Source organism: Pteropus vampyrus, unplaced genomic scaffold, assembly GCF_000151845.1.
Source record: "Pteropus vampyrus isolate Shadow unplaced genomic scaffold, Pvam_2.0 Scaffold140, whole genome shotgun sequence".
Classification (NCBI taxonomy): Eukaryota; Metazoa; Chordata; class Mammalia; order Chiroptera; family Pteropodidae; genus Pteropus; species Pteropus vampyrus.
This window is the reverse complement of record NW_011888921.1, coordinates 1,168,447-1,185,974: the sequence shown is the minus strand read 5'-3', so window position 1 is coordinate 1,185,974 and position 17,528 is coordinate 1,168,447. Positions and strand designations below refer to the sequence as shown.

Here is a 17,528-nt window from a genome sequence, read left to right as displayed (position 1 = left end):
TCCAGTAGTAGAACCTACTCTTTAATTTCATATCCACTTTGCTTCCATACCCGGTCCATGGAATCTGCCTTCTCATCACTGTTGTCCTTAAATAGACTGTTCTTTTCATGGCATTAAAGCTAATCCAGCCCTCAATCCGATCCCAAATGAGTGAAGTGCTGCCCCTTCCTGCCCTCCAGGCCTTTGCAGTGAGAAGCAGCACATTGGAGCTGCTGGAATCAGAATGTTTGTCTCTCCTACAATAGGTGACCCTGTTCTGATATCCCATCTTTGCACTGGCTGAAAGGCATGGTCACAAAGCAGACTAATCCGTAAGCAGACTCTAGTTGCACTTTTTAAAGAGCATATTTGTTTAGTTTCTTGTAAAAGTTCCTGTATTTGCCACCAAAGGTTGCCTCCCATTTAATTTTTCATGATGCTATTTCTACAACCTGCAATAATTTGTTTTAATCAGTTTTATGTACATCGGAGGAAATAGCAGGAAGAAAAGTATGTTCTTTATGCTTAGCCTGTGCTAATCTTTACTCTCCCAAGGGAATAGCTGTTTACAAGATCCCAAATAACATTTTCTCCTAGGAAATCTCCTCTTGAGTACTAAATTCTAGCTTTGTCCCAAGGAGTAGTCCTGATTCCTGCTTTGGGAGACAGCGACAGCAGATACAGCCATTCAACCGTCGTTGAAAATAGGTTAGGCCCTTAACTCTCTATCAAAAGCAAAAGAACAGAAAGGAGGGAAGCTGCATCCTGTTCTCTTTGAAGCACTCACGTGTGGACAGCAAGCCTACACGGGTGTGGGCCACCTTGATCTCAAACCCCACCCTTACAGAGCCCGCCTTGACTAGGTCCAAGACACACAAAGCTGAATTGTTCAAGTGAAAAGAGGCCATGTGGCCACCCTGCTCTCAAGTGACTATTACTGCTACTAATCTATGAGGTGTTTTTTGGCTCATTGCCTCACTTTCACAAACAGGATGGGCTAGGAAAACAAAAAGAGTAGGAGTGGAGCAAGATAGACGGGAGAGGGTTAGGACGGTTGTTTGGAAGATTCCACTTGAATAGATACTTCCCTACCAAAAAAAATGGTTGTCTATCAGAGAGGACATTGGGTCAAGATCTCTTATCAGAAGCCTTCATTGCAGGCTGTGAAACAAACAAAGATTTCTAGAAATGCCAGAAAGAACTGAACAATAGTTATCACTAAAACTAATTATTGTAAATTTAAAAATTGACTTTTTGAGGAAGTGGGTTTAAAAACATTTTTTATCCTATTGAGAATTTGTCTAATAAATAATTAACAGTAGTTCCACATAATATTAAATAGGGGTGTAAAAGTCTATTACCTTTTTATTAATAAGAAATTCATGAAAGCCTTTTTATTAATAAGCCATAGACAGTAATAATATTTCCATGAGAATGAAACAATTATTTCAGCTTTTCTTTCTTAATATGGGTAAATTTTGGCCGCTTTTACGAACGGAGGAGGCCATTCTTACTGTGTTTCCTTCCTTAGGATAGACTTGGTTGGCTAGCTCTTTGGTTTTGATGGCTTTGTCCTGGTATTTGTGTTATGCTTTCATCACCAGAATGATTTTTCATATTATTGTTGGGTTCCAAAGAAGGTAACATGTATAAAACAAGCCCAGTTTTAGAAATGGGCTGCCAGGATTTCCATGTGAAAGAGAAATCCAACCGATCCATTTCCTTATAATCACACTTATAACTTCTTCCTCTTACACATGCCTGAAAAGGCAACAAATGCTTTGGAGAATTCTGTTTAACTAATTGGCTGGATGTTGGCTAATATCTTAATAGTTTTATTGGACTTGGTTCACGTAATTTCAAATCACAAGAAATCTATTCTGTTCTCTGTATTAAGATCTCTGTGATTTGGCAGCTATTTTCGGCAGACTTTGAATATGTAATGTGATAATGAGGTATGAATTGAATAATTCATCTTTATATATACATATAATACCTCAAGAAGAGACATAAAAAACAAGAAATACATGAATTAGGCCCTTTCAACATTGTTTCCCTTTTAAAATGCATGTCTAGGAAATAATTAAAATCAATTTTTGAGAAAATGCATTACTCTTTCATATCTTTTCTTCCTCGTTTATTTAATGAAGCTTACTTGTATGGATTAAATAAACACCTGTGAGTTTTATATAGGAAAAGGACAAAAATATAGAACTCTGCTTCTTTTTATAATAAAATACAAAAACTTCATTTGGGAATTTTGGGAGGAAAAAAATAGTCCTAAAACTTGAATAAGAGCTTTGTAATTTTAAAAAGCACTCAAAATCATAATGTTCTTATTACATCGCCTCTACCCTAACATTTTATAACTAAGAAAAATAAGTCCCAGAATTGATATGGGCTCCAGTTATGAAAGAAGACGCTGCAGAGAAGTAAACATCTTTATCGTTAGTCTTAGTTTTTTTTCTCCAAACATCTGAAATAAATTATTTGCCTCTCCCAGGATCTTAACATCGACAGCCGAAATCTAAACTGCTATACTCAGTATATTCCACAAGACGGTGCCCTCTCTCTAGGAAGAAGAGCCTCTATAGACACAGCTAAAACAAACAACTCACTGACCCAAGGTGAATTTAAAATCGACTTTTTAAGAATGAAACCTGTAAAAGATGAGCAAACTCTTGAAGTGAGTCTAGTGAAATTTTAGATGTGAGACAATGAAAATTAATGTAGAGACCTCTTTAAATTGCTCTCAAAATCAGGGGTAAGGTAAAGTAACTTGATAAAGGGAAGTATCTAAATATAATACGTCTATACCAACAATGTTTAGAGTAGTACTATGTATTAGAGACACGAGAGTCTCATATGCAATTTTATGTTCTAGCAATCATATTAAAAAGTTAAAGAAAAAGTGAAATTGATTTTAATATATATAACCAATATATCTAAAATACGTCAAGATTTAATTAATACAAAAATGATCAGTAAAATATTTTATATTTTCTTTGTGCTCATTCTAGTGTGAAACTTATACTTCCGACACATTGAGCTTAATCATATTAGCCTCATTTCAAGTGTTCAATAGCTACAGGTTGTTAATAGCTATTGTACTGGAAAGTGCAAATCTAGAGAATCTAACTTATTTCACTTAGCACCAAACTTAATTTCTGATTTAAAAACTAAAATGTTCATCATATATCTCTTAGTCCAGATAATAGTACAAGCAAAAATGCAAACAGATGTTTTTTTATGCTTACTACCAACACACAGGAATGCACAAATATTTTCTCGCTATAAGTCATATGAAAATAATCGGCCTAAATTCCCTTCATCTCTATAATCTTTGGACGGAAGAATAACAGATAGATATAAAATAAAGTAAATCCTGGCATTATTTAATAATATCTGTCACTAACATAGCAAAGTATAATATATATGAGAAGTTATAATAGACCAAAAGTTGCAAGTTCTCACATACATAAAATGGCTAGTACATGTCACACGTAAAATTTTTTTTAAAAAGCATTAAAAAGTGATTTTAACAAGTATCTATCTCTTCATTATGGGTCTTAGAATTCTCTATTTAACCAGCTCTGTTACTTAGAACTTTCTGAATCCCAGACAAAGTATAAACGGCCTATTTATCGTCCTGATTCTCTTTCTTCATAATACACTATACTTATACACGAAGAATGGGAAATTGATACAAAAACATTCTTAACAAAAATGAAAAGGATTGACTTCTCGTTAGGCCAAGAGGTCCTGAAAGGAGACTGGGTTTTATTTTTCCTGTCAAGCAGGAGTACAAGTTTAAAAGACAACCTTGTTTCTTTTACAAGATGTGTTTATGAGAGCAGTGAAATACAATCACTTTGAGAAACTGCAGCAGGAAGAGGTCACACCACTTTGGCTTAGTGGAAAAATGGCTAAAGAAAAGCACTGTCTCTGGGCCTGCGGGTCAGTCTTCAGGGACCCCTGTACCCAGTTCCAAGGCACCCCCAACTGAAACTGAACAACATAACTTTTTCTCTAAGAATTGCACACCCAGGAGGAGCTGGCATTCATCTGCAATTACTCATGCTTGCCAAGCTTCTGCAATGCCTCACCTACTTAATTCTGCAAGATGATTTTGAAATTGAACACGAGTAACTGACAGGCTGATTTTATTTTTGCACAGGAAAAATAAAAGATAAAAATTCAAGTTAGTAAGAAATAAAATTTTTTTTAAGTACTCTAACCATTTAACATGTTTGGTTATATGTTGTTGTATTGAAGTAATAGCATATAGTTCAAAAAGTTATAGAAAGTAATAAAAAGGCAAAACAACAACAACTACAAAAAACACTAAGAAAGAAAACAATGCCTTAGAGTACTGTACACATTTATGATTTCCAGGAGCCTTCACATCCCCCAAACTACTTGTTCCTGACAAAACTGTAGAATCAAGGGCAGATATTATTACTTTATTTTATAAATGACAAAACTAAAATTCAGAAAGTCTCCCACTAAAAGGTAATGAAGTACCACATGTAAAAAAATGCTACTTGAAAAATCTTAGAGACACTCCAATGACCTGAAGGAAGCTTTAATTGATATTCTTTACATATGAGTCATTCTTCTATCTTGGTGGAAACAGATTTCCTTCCTAAGGGTCTATTACAGCCTTCACGTATTTTTTTTTTTTCCTAGCCAGCTAGAATCACTTTCAATCTTGGTGAAGTAAAGGGAACCTCTTGGAGGCTTAGCAGCAGCTTCTGTAACAATATGACTCTGGGTACCAGGATGCTCTCAATTATTCAAGATAACACAGAAAGGCCTAGGGTTAGATTACCCCCAATGCACCAGAAACAAATTAACAGTTAGCTGAGTTAGATAAACTTGAATAAATGAATGTTTTAAACTCTGCATACTGATAAAATGTTCACTGGTGAAATCTGCAGAGAGGTGTCAGGGCTCTCCTAAAATTACAGCAAGTGGGTACAAGATGACAATTTAGAACCCAGACTCTCTATGGAGAAACCACAGCACTCATCAGACTCAGAAGGAGAAGGCAGCAGGAACTGCACCTCTCCGCATGTTAGCTACACACACTGATACACTTGCCCCACCCAAAAGCAAAACTTTTTATTTACTGCTTTGGGACAGCTTATACAGGTTTGCTTCAGAGTGATAGGGCACTTCGGCTGAGCTCACCAACGGAAAGCAAGGGAATTGTGCACAGAATTACATACTGAAATACATGACAGTCACCAACAACTGCCATGAACATTTTTCATTTCTACTTCAGCATTCAATTTCATTGACATTAATAAAAAATTTTAAGTTTTATGCTCAAGTTTTAGAAAATATAAAAAAGTCTATCCTATTTATTAACCTGTTGCCACTTATTTATGACTTATGTTGAAATTATAGTAAAGTTTAAATTCTGAGACAAGAGTAGAATTTCAGCATTTGCCTTGAATAAAGCTATAGGTGCTTCAAAAATATACCCATATTAAAACAATATGAACATGATAGTGTGTTCATATCCCTGATCTAGTAATGTCTGACAGACTTATTCACAAGCCAGTATGTATAATTAGCATTTATAAATTAACTCAAATATATTTTGTTGGTTAGCTAATCAAGTATAAGCACATCTTCCCAGAAATTCCTTTCAATATTTTCAAAATATCATTGGTACACATTTACAAACTGATCACCTACTATGTTTAAGTTACTGTGTCACCATCTCTGTTCAGGGGTTTTCAATTAGCAAATCTATCTATGAGCAATGACCATTTTTACTTTTTCTAAATGATGCCTTTATTTTACTTCAGTTCCCTAAATTACTAAAATTTCTCATTTTAAAATGATTTTTATATAGTGCTACCAGGCTTTGAAATTTCTGATATACAAAGGTTTTTTCCTTTTAATAGTTACTGCTCTCAGTTAAAAGGACAAAATTTTAAACATAATCTCCAATAACCTAATGGGTTATCAAAAGCACACTTTAGCTGTCCCCTATTGTTTCCACCCTATTTGATTCTGTATTTTTAGCTACTGCAAAATTTGTTCCTTCCCCGTATCTATTGAAAATTTTAGATTATTTCTGAAAACAATTTCCTAAATTGATACACTTTTGCTATTTCATCCTCTATTTCCTCTTCTGAAAAATTGGTTGTTTGATATGAACCAGGCCCAAATGTGAGCTGACCATATTTTCAGCAGCCTTTCTGAAAATGATTACTTCTGAGAACATCAGTAACTAGAGAAATCCCAATAGTTTAGCTATTACCTTGTATAAAATAACATACAATTAAGTTGACTATAAAAGTCATCCTGACTTTAGGACACACTCTTCAAAGCCCAGAAATTCCTCTGGGAACGGCTGGAAGTGCTCTAATTTAAAAAGCAGTTGGCAGAAAACTTAGAGCACTTTGTTAGGGCTGTGATTTTTGTCTTTATTTTTGTTACTAACTTTTTATTTCGAAAGGTAAACTTCTCCATTGTAGCATGTGAAACAATACAGAGAAGTATTCATACACACTGCGTAAGATACAGTTTTAAAAAACTAAGTGTATCTTTCACAGCTTTTTTATGTTCAAATAAACAAAATACATACATACATAAAGTGATTACGTGTATGTAGGAGAGAGCGTGTGTGTGTGTGTGTGCATGTGCGTGTGTGAGTGTATTTTGCTTTTTAGGTTTACAAAAATAGAATCATACCAAGCACATTACTCTGCAATTTATACTTCTCACTTAGCATTATGGACATCACCACGAGTCAATAAATATAAATATTTTTAATGATAACATAATATTGTATAGCATGGATGGTCTACATTTTATTTATCCTTTTTACTATTTTTAGTCATTCACATTGATTTCAGCTACTTGCTGCTACAAGCCTGTGATACTGTGATTCATAATAAGATCTATATATTTGGTCTTCTTCCCTGTTTGTCACAGAGCTCCTAAAATCCGGGAATTTCCTAAGTGAGGAGATCCAGAAAGGTGACTTCTGTAATGTTAATGAAGTGACTTCTCGCCCCCACCTAAGGTTGGGAGATGATTGCCAGATGAAACCACGGGATTGGAGGATTGGAGGTTTCAATCCTACCCCCCCCCATCCTACCTCCACGTCTGGGGAGGGAAAAAGGGCTGGAGTTTGAGTTCAGTACCCAAAGATTTAATCAATCACGTCTATGTAATGAAGCCTCCATAAAGATCCAGAAGGACTGGGTTCTGAGAGTTTCCAGATTGGTGAGTATGTATAGGTGCTGAGAGTGGCACACCCTTTCCCCCATGCCCTGCCCTATGCATCTCTTCGGTCTAGCTGTTACTGAGTTTATGCCGTTATAATAAACCAGTAATCTAGTATCTACAACGTTTCTCTGAATTGTGTGAGCTTTTATAGCAAATGAATTCAACCTAAGGAGAGGTTTGGGGGAACCTATGATTTATAGCCAAAGAGTCAGAAGCACAGGTAATAATAATCTGAGTTTGCAACTGGCTTCTGTAAGAGGTACAGTGGGAAACAGTCTTGTAGGACCGAACTCCTAACCTATGGAATCTGATGCTATCTCCAGGTAGACAGTGTCAGAATAAAGTTGAATGGTAGGTAGGACACCCAGCTAGTGTCTGGAGAATTGGTTGTTGGTGTGGGGAAACCTGCCCCCACACATTAGAATTGGATTTGGGACCTCAAATAAAACCCCATAAATTACATATAGGTTTATATAAAACCATTTTTACTTCTATAGGATAAATTGTCCCAATTAATGAGTCAAAGATTATGGCTGCTTTCTAATAAGAGGATATTTCTTCATGTAAAACAAAGATCTTGGGTGGGGGAAGAGGGGGGGAGGAAGATGGGGTAAAGGGAGTCAAATATGAGGGAGGAGGGGAAGGGTGATGTAGGTAAAGAGGATCAAATATATGGTAGCTGAAGGAAACTGGACTTCGGGTGATAAACACAATAGAATATACATATATTAAATTATAATGTACACCTGAAAATTATATAATTGTATTAACCAATGTTACCCCAATAAACTTAATTTTAAAAAAAAGTTCTTAGGACAAATTGGCATTAAATACCAAGTCAAAAATTTTATGTCCTTTGACTTTCTAGAAATTTTTCCTAAAGAAATTATTGAGCAAATGAGCATAGATTTTTTAAATTGTATGTACATGTATATTATTTGAACTTTTTTATAAAAGAAGAAAATAGGAAAACTATTAAACTATTAGACACACTCAATGGAACACTAAGCATATACCAAAATTGAGAGTTTACTATGCATTAAAAATTATGAAAATATATATTTATTGACAAGGAAAGATGCTTATAAAATATTGCTAAATAAGAAGCAAAATACCTAATTGAATTTCACTTTTGTAAAATAATTTCAAAGGGAATGATAATGAGGAAAAAGATATGCCAAAATTCCCAAAATAGTTATTTCTCAATATTAAGATTAAGTATTTTTTATATTGTTGTTTGTCCATTTATTCAAAAAAGAAAACATAAATATTTATTATTTATCTATATATCAGGCACTATGCTCAGTATAGTGTTGAAAAAAGTAGTACCTTAATGAAAATTTCTCTGTGTGTTTGTGAGGGCAGGAGGAGACAGGGGGCTCAGGAACATTAAGAGGAGGGGCTTTAAGAGGTGAAGAGCATAGGTCACGAAAACAAAAAAATATTTGAAAATTGAAATAATTTAATCTTTCTAACAAGCCTGTAAGATATTATTATCTTATGTACTGTAAAAGTTCTATAAATTGCCTAAGGCTATTGAGCAAATAAGTGATAGAAGATTAAGAATCAGATCTTAAGGTTGCAGTATTTTTCCAAAGAAGACATACAGATGGCCAATAGACACATGAAAAGATGCTCAATATCACTAATCATCAGGGAAATGCAAATCAAAACCACAACATGGTATCATCTCATGCCTGTCAGAATGGCTATTAAGAAAAAGATGACAAATAACAAGTGTTGGCAAGGATGTGGAAAAAAGGCAATTCTTGTGCAGTGTTGGTGGGACTGTAAATTCGTGCAGCCACTATGAAGAACAGTATGAAAGTTCCTCAAAAAATTAAAAATAGACCTACCATATGACTCAGCAATTCCACTTCTGGGTAGTTATTTGAAGAAAATGAAAACACTAATTCAAAAAGATATATGCACCCCTATGTTCGCCACAGCACTATTTACAATAGACAAGATATGGAAACAACCTAAATATCCATCAATGGATGAATGGATAAAAAAGATGTGATATATGTACAATAGAATGCTACTCAGCCATAAAAAAGAATGAATCTTGCCATTGGTGACAACATGGATAGATCTTGAGAGTATTATGCTAAGGGAAATATGTCAGAGAAAGACAAATACAGTGTGATTTCATGTATATTTGAAATCTAAATATGTATATACATACATATATATATATACGCACACACACACACACACACACACACACACACACATATACATACACAAACAAAACTCACAGGTAGATAGAACAGATTAACGGTTGCCAGAGGGGAGGGAAGTTGGAGGATGGGTAAAATCAAGAGATACAAACTTCCCGATACAAAATAAATTAGGTCATGGGGATATAATGTATACAGCATGGTGACTATAGTCAATAATACTATATTGCAAATCTGAAAATTGCTAAGGAAAGCCTTAAAACTTCACAAGAAAAAAATTGTAATTTTTATGGTGCCGGATAGTGGTTGGACTTATTGTGGTGATCACTTTGCAGTGTTTACAAGTGTTGAATCATTTTGTTGTATGCCTGAAACTAATATAATGTTGTTAATTATATTTCAATTTAAAAAAAAGATTCCAATATTTTCATCAATAGAATATAAGCATAAATAATGTATGCTACTTCCAGGCAGAGGTAATTAAGAAGTTAAGTTTGGCCTTCTTCATCTTCTTGTTTCTATCTGGCCATGAGATATGAATGAGTCGGGTGCCCTTGAAAACCACAACTTGAAGATCGGCCTAAGTTTCTGAATGATGCTAAAGATGGCAGAACACCACCAAAGGAAACTGAGTTCAGGGCTGAGGCTAGCCATAGCAAAGACACAGGGGTAAGAGCCAACAGGTGAATTTGTCACAGACCTGGACAGCCAAATCAGCCAAAGGATACTACCAAACCTAAATAGTCTAAGAGAAACCAAATCCTGAGCTCTATGAGCTGCTAGTCTTTATCCTAAATGCCAGCAAGACAAACAGCAACCAGAATGAAGGGACAAGGCCACAGAGACAGGATGAGTCATTGGACGCCATGCAGATCATGAAAGGCATACTCTTCTACCATACCCCTAGATGATATTCTGGAGAGGGAGTAGAAGAGGAAATCTGAAATAATTAATATTTTGGCCAGAGGGACTTAATCAATCAAAACCACACCAACAGGCATTCAAGTTTGAAGTCTAAAAGTTTAAGCTGTTCAAATTCTTCCATATGAATAAATTTACCAAATGAAATGAAATGAGGGATTTCCAGCCATGTGGTGGGTGGGTCTTGTGGACCCATATTCTGCAAAAAAAAAAAAAAAAAAGTAATATATAATGAGAAGGAGAGGAAAATGAGACATAAAGACCAGGCAAAGTGGCCTCAGATTTTTTTCCCTTGCTAATTATTAGCCAGACCCAGCAATGGTATGATAATTTGTCATTTTTCCTTCCAACAATAAATAAGCAGCCAACATGTTTTTGTTCTAGGCCCTGTCCCAAATTAGACTCTTTGAATTTTAAGCAGCTACATAATCAATCCGGCCAAAGTCACAGTCAGGGGAAAGGGAAAAGAAAATAATAAACAGAATGAGAAATGAATTTATGAAAGAAACTCTATTGGACATGATTCTGCATGACTTTTAGGGAAAAGAAAAAGAAAAACATATAAGCCAAATTGAATTGCTTGAGCTACTGAAAGTATAAAGCAGTAACATATCTTAAAAGTTCAGATGTGGATCTCCAACTACCTCAAAAGAACTCATAAACCCAGTCCAGGGTTCTGAGCACCCAGAACTGTCAATAGTAGTAGACATATGGCTTCTGGAATTCCTAAAAAAGTGCAGTCAGCTCCCAACACAGCTTAGGGTCAGCCTTTTCTGCTTATCTTCTTGTCTTACCAGACTCTGAATCCTTTTATACACACATAACATCTACACTCATACACACTTATGCACACATGTACGAGCATACACACATCCCCACCATACTTTTCAGTTCCTTGTCTTGAATTTTAGGGAGAAAAAAGCTAATATTTTTTCTTTAATTACTTTAATGCTGCAAAGAAATTATTTGTATTTCACTTTTTAAAAATACATCATTCATAAAATAATTTGGGGCAAATTGTATCTTAAATGGTTGAGGCTAACTTGTTCTTTACAGAGGAGAATTAATACAATTTGTATTAACCAGTTCAATTCCCTTGGGGATCCCCTATTACTTTAGAAACTAGAAAAGAAAACTTATCATATATCAAATGTTATTTACTAGTGAAAAAACATAATTCCCACTTGCATCCCCAGGGGGATTTTGGTTACCCTGGCTTCACTCCATCCCACAGGGTCCAATTTGATAACACCAATACCCTTCCAAAAGGGATTTGAGTGCATATTTGGTGAAGAAGCAAGTACATTAGATAGTAGCTTGAATTAATTAATTGATATATATAGAGTGTTTTTTGTGTGCCAAGTACTAACAAAGGACTTAAAGTGAAGAACAGTAAGAATGCAGGATCAACTATCCAAGAACCTGGGCAGATTTAAAACAAAAAGTGGGAGCAAAGGTTGAGGAAGACAGACTAGGTGAGGCTATCTTCCAGGATTTAATATGGTTTATATCTTTTTGACCTCTCACTGCTGAAGAGAAGAAACAAACTGAAGTATAATTCTCTCCTATTCACTGTGATGGAAAAGTAAAATGTTCTTGTCTTCACCATTTTCGTTCCCTCCTACCATGTTATAAAGTAAGAAAGTTCAGTATTACTATTCCAAAGAGAAAAATACCAAAGTGAGGAAAACTAGGATATAAAAATAAGAACAAAAGAAATAAATGAAAAGAAGGAAGTCAACACAGAAGAGTGAAAATATATATGAATTTTTAATATATCTTCTCACATAGCTCAGACTAAAAGCAAGCTAGCTATAACAAAAACAGTTACAACTCACTGGCTGTAATGATAAATGAGTAAAAGATGGCTGGAAGAATAAAAAGAAATGAACTAGAAAACAAATATATGCAAGATAACTTTAAGGTAGAATTAAAAGAATCTAAGAAACAAAAATAAAATAGTAAAACTTAAGTATTGATGTTGGTAAAGGACAAGAAACCGATTCTCAGCATGAAACAGGAAATTACCATAAAAAGAAAGAAAAACTAACTGGAAAAAAGAATACAGAAACAATAGGTAAAATGGTAAAGAAAGAAACCTTTAAAAGAGTAAAATGAAAGTGAGGTGTTTTCTTTTTTAATGACATAAGATGAACAAAACTGTCTTCCTGCCTCAGCATAAGCCTCAATTTTTGACTATTATCCCTGGCAAGCAAATTGTTAAATTGTTAAATTGTTAAATAATGAATTGTTAAACAATTCATTAGAACTGTGAACATCTGAGTGTGTTGAATGAGCTTGATTCCTATCACATATTCGAGTTAACAGAATTTCAGATATATTTGTAAAATATGAATATACTCTCATATACTAAATGGTTTTGATTAAAATAGATTCTCAAATAAATAATTAACTTTTAAAATAATCCCTGTGCTGTGGAGCACTTATTAAATGTGCCTGCTTACACTGTACTGGGCTTATTTTTTTAAAAAATAAGATTTTCCTTCATTTTTAATCTGTGAGATAATACTTTGAGAATTTAAACCTATAAAGTATTTTCATTCCATAAAAAAGAAAAAATGGAAGCAGTTTTGATTACAAATTATCATCTCTATTATAGCTCTCACCATGTTTAATGACTCTCTTTTGCAACATCTTTCTGTCATAAAGCATTCATTGCTACTGGGCACCCACTTCTTAAAATTTTGTTTCCCCTGGCATCTTTGATGTAGTTCTCTACTGGTCTTCCTACATTGTTTTGACTATTGCCCCTACATTTTAGACTCTGTCTTTATATTCTTCTATTTCAAGATATTTTACAAAAATGCAGTGAATCACCTCATCTGTATCATCATTTCTTTTCTTTCTCTTTCGGCCAAAAAAGAATCAAGAGAAGAAAAGTAGGCTATAATCCGTGGATAGTATAGAAATTGCATAATATGATTAAGGGTATTAATAATTCAAAAACTGACTAAATTTTATTTGACACAATTTCTTTGCACTATGAAGCAAGACATACTACTTGATGATAGAGTGTGGAAATATATTATTATCTTAAATGTCTTAACTGGAAGATAGAAAAATTCAAAATTACCTTTTCAACTGGGGGATTATCAACAGATCATGCTCAACTTCTTCCAATACAATATGTCACATAATGATTTATGATTTTCCATTATTGAGTAAGCAAATTCTCTGGTAACATTAAAAGACACACAAAAGCTCTGTAATGAAAATTATTTAAAATTTTCAAATTAAAATTAGCAAATTAGATGCCTACAAGAAAATATCTTACAAAAAAGAATTTCTTTACTTCTAAATACCTGCTGTGTCACTGAGTTCTACATTGTCCAAACAGATGCAATGCCTTAGTCATAGGTTTTCTATGGTTAGAAGCACAATTTTTTCATTTATTTTTAGAACAGTATCTATGCTCATAATGATGGTCTGTGCCAGTACTGTTTCCAAGCAAATTCTTGATTACTACAGGATATAAGCCAAAAATGGAAAATGATGAGCCCTCGGTTGAGATAGGTAGCAGGTGGTTCTGAAGACAGGAAACTTTGAAATGCCTTAGTCACTATTCACCCTACGAAACAGCAGAGATTGCCACATTTATTTACATCAGTAACCCTTGAGCACTTATGATTTAAGATTAAGCACAATTATACAGAAAAATTAATAAATATATTAACTAAGGAATTAAAGTAGGACCCAGAAAACTCATCAACTGATAGGTTTGGTGGTGTTTTCCTATCAGAATAATACCTGGGCAAATGGCTAAAGACTCAATAGGGCCTAGTATGTAATCTGAACACAAGAAAAAAAAAACGATTCCTCATAAATGCTTGACAAAATGTCTCCAATTAATCTCTTATGAAATATTAACTTCTTGTTGGCATACATCAATTATCAAATCAAATCAATAACAGGTCAATTCATTCTTAAGTGTTGCAAAATTGCTAAACACTAGTCACTGTATTAAATAGTTGTATTAAACACTAGTCACTGTTGTGTAGACAGCCAAACTAGAAATGTTCTTAAACTCCTGCAATAGGCAAGATGATGAGGTTTATATCAAGTTATAGGGTAACATTTGGAACAAATTTTGAAGAACAGATCTGATAAATAGAGATGCAAAGGAACAGAGAGCATGAGTTAGAAAGGCAGAAAAGGATGAGGCAAGGGCAGAGAACAAAAAACCGTCCAACTGGGCCTCAGATTCTAGGCTTTAACAATGTTCTCTATGCTGCATTCAGAGGTAAAACGAGAGTAAGACATTGATTAATTGATCATACCATCAAACTGCACATTTGAAAGTATGTTCTATCGTGCCCACAAATTTGTCACTAGTGGGCAGAAAACAGCCAGAAAAGTTCATTTCTGTTGAGTATATGGCACATATTGCAGGAAATGAACATTCCTGAAATTATGCTTCATCTTTTCATGTCCCTACCACCATATACATGGTCATGCCATTTGACAAGTTATTTGTAAAGTGCTTAGAATAGTGACAGGCACATAAGAAGTAGTATACAAAATTAAATAAATTACATATAAATGAATCCTGATTCTCTCTTTTGCTTAGGAGATAACACCAAGTCCTCAAGACCACTAGAAATGGAACAATTTAAGCCAGGAAATTTCTCTGTGGAGAGATTTCTGATGTTGAATTCAATTTATTATCTAGATATACAGCTATTCAGATTATTTCTCCTGGAGTCAGTTTTGTTAAACTGTGTCTATCAAGGGTAGGCCCTTTCCAGGATTTCCTTCATTACTTTCCAACTGCTATGCCAGTCCTGAACTGCACACTCTAGTTCACAAATCAAGAGAACTGTGGCTTTCTACTGCAGTAATAGATGGCCCCATGCTTAATGCACTGAGAAATACTGTCAAGGTTAAAACTACATATCATATCCATAGATCTCTCCAGTATGTCTCTCTTTTACTGAGGTTGAATCCTCTCCTGTTTCTGCCTTCTTTTGGTCATTCTCCAATGTCTTAAAATAGATATCTTTTTTTTTGGGGGGGGGGTGAGTAAGATAAGAAGTTATAATTTTTATCCAGAGGAAGATTAGTCTGCTACAAACTACTTCATATTACCAGAACTGGAATCCCATACATACCCAAATTGTACTGAACAAGCATTTCAAACTCAATGTATTCAAAATAGAAGCTTGATTTTTCATCCCCAAATCTTTTCTTCCTCCAATCTCCCAACCTTATTAAATAGCAACGGAATACATCCAATTGCTCAAATACACACACACGCGCGCACACACACACACACACACACACACACACTCACACATGATCTATCCTTATATCTTGAAATGATCACCCGCATCCATCATCCAGTCCTGTGGGATCAATTTCCAAAATGCATTCTAACTCCATTTCTAACTTTGCTCCATCTCCACTGCTACCATCCTGAATCAAATCACCATACTCTTTCACGAGGACTAACACAGAAACTTACTAACTACCAGTTAGAACTTAGTCTTCTGGCTTTCATTCTTTCCCGCATATAGCCATTTTTCCCCGAGCAACCTGAAAATCACTATGAAAACCTAAATCAGGTCATGTCATTCCTCTGCTCAAAATCCTAAGGTTGCTTAGTCTTAAAATGAAATAAGATGTCTTTACCATGATCTACAAGTCCTACATCATCATCTCCTGCCTGTCTCTTTTTCTTCCTCCTCTCTCGTTAGCTTTCGGGAACATCCTTGATGTTTTTCAAGCTGTACCAAATGTTTTTACCCTCATGGATTTTTTTCATTTGCTATTCCTTTGATTTGCAGTGTGTTCCTTCCACATCTCCACTTGGCTAGCTCCTTCTTATCATGCAGGTCTTAGTTCCAATCCAACCTCTTCACAGGGAGTTAATCTGACCACCCTGTTTAGAGGAGCCTCCACACTGCACCTCGGGCATTTAGTGTCACAGCTCCCTGTCTTGTTTTCTTTACAGAATACATCATTATCTGAAATGATATTATCTCTTTTTAAAAATTTTGTTTATTTTTAAGTTTCTATATCAGTCAAGATAGGCTAGGTTATGGCATAATAACAACTCCAAAATCTCAATGGCTTTAAACAATTAGGGTTTATTCCTTTGTCCTACTACACTGATCCATTAAGAGTCAGCTAAAGGCTCTACTCCACATTGTCTTCACTCTGAACTCGGGCACACAGAGCGGCAACTATCTGGAACACTGATGGTTGCTGAGGAAACGAGGGGGAAAAGCTGGAGGGTCTTATGTGTGCAATCAAATGCTCTAGCTTAGAAGTGCCACACATTACCCCTGCTCACATCTACCAGCCAGAAGTAATCATAAGACCAGGAAGTATAATCTCATCATGTTCCAGAGATGGGTGAGACAGAAATATTTGATGAACTATATGAATGACCACAATTGCTTATATTTCCCCCACCCGAGTGTACATACGACATATGAGAAAAATAAGCCGGAATGTTTTGTTGTTGCTTTTATTATTATTTGCCGTTGTATCTCCAGTTCTTAGAACTGGGTTTCCCATATAACAAGCACTCTAGAAATATCTCTTGAACGAATGAATGCATAACCTTTCTTGTATTTCTAAGTCTAAAATATCTAGACTTCCTCCCTGAAGATCTTCCTCCACCCACTGCTGATAGTTTTCTGGAAAGGAGTAAAAATATTCTTCTTTCATATTCAATTTGATCTGCCATTTAGAATTCAGCTATTAAGTAAATTCTCTGTCCTAGTTTAAAGGTGGATTGTTAAGTGCTTGTGTTTACGGAATTCAGTGAGGGGACAGAGTCTAATAATCTAGGAGAGCTACCTAGAAATAAATTGATACAATCATTTTTCAGGTAGCTAAACTAACAGACTTGTGCCAGGGGTCATAATGGGGAAAAAAAAACCTGGGAATTCTGGCAACTCCCCATCTCTACAACCTCCCCATGTGGACAGAACATCTTTTCATCCCTACAAAAAAAAGATGCTTTTCTTACTCTACAGGAGGGGGATGGATCTGAGACTCGGAACTTTAAAAGCAAACAATTATGACTCCCTCACAACTGCTGCCTGTGGGACCATGTTCCCCACCTCCACTGCTAAAAATACCATTACAGTGTTAGCACTGCTGGCAGGGATGGGGGACAGCTGCAGAGTAGAGACATTCTTTTAAAGTATTAAATAAATCACCATT

General features: G+C 35.0%; 1 protein-coding gene and 1 long non-coding RNA gene across 3 annotated transcripts in view; one reads left to right on the top strand and one right to left on the bottom strand.

The window, feature by feature from the left end:
* The window catches only part of TMEM117 (transmembrane protein 117), a 393,255-nt gene that overhangs the window by 362,903 nt on the left and 12,824 nt on the right, over window positions 1–17,528 (bottom strand). The gene's annotated exons all lie outside the window — the stretch shown is intronic.
* Window positions 7,097–17,528, top strand: part of LOC111744740 — a 14,885-nt gene continuing 4,453 nt past the window's right edge. Inside the window, exon 1 of the long non-coding RNA XR_002782311.1 lies at window positions 7,097–7,227. This is a non-coding gene — a long non-coding RNA (uncharacterized LOC111744740). The remainder of the gene's footprint in view (window positions 7,228–17,528) is intronic.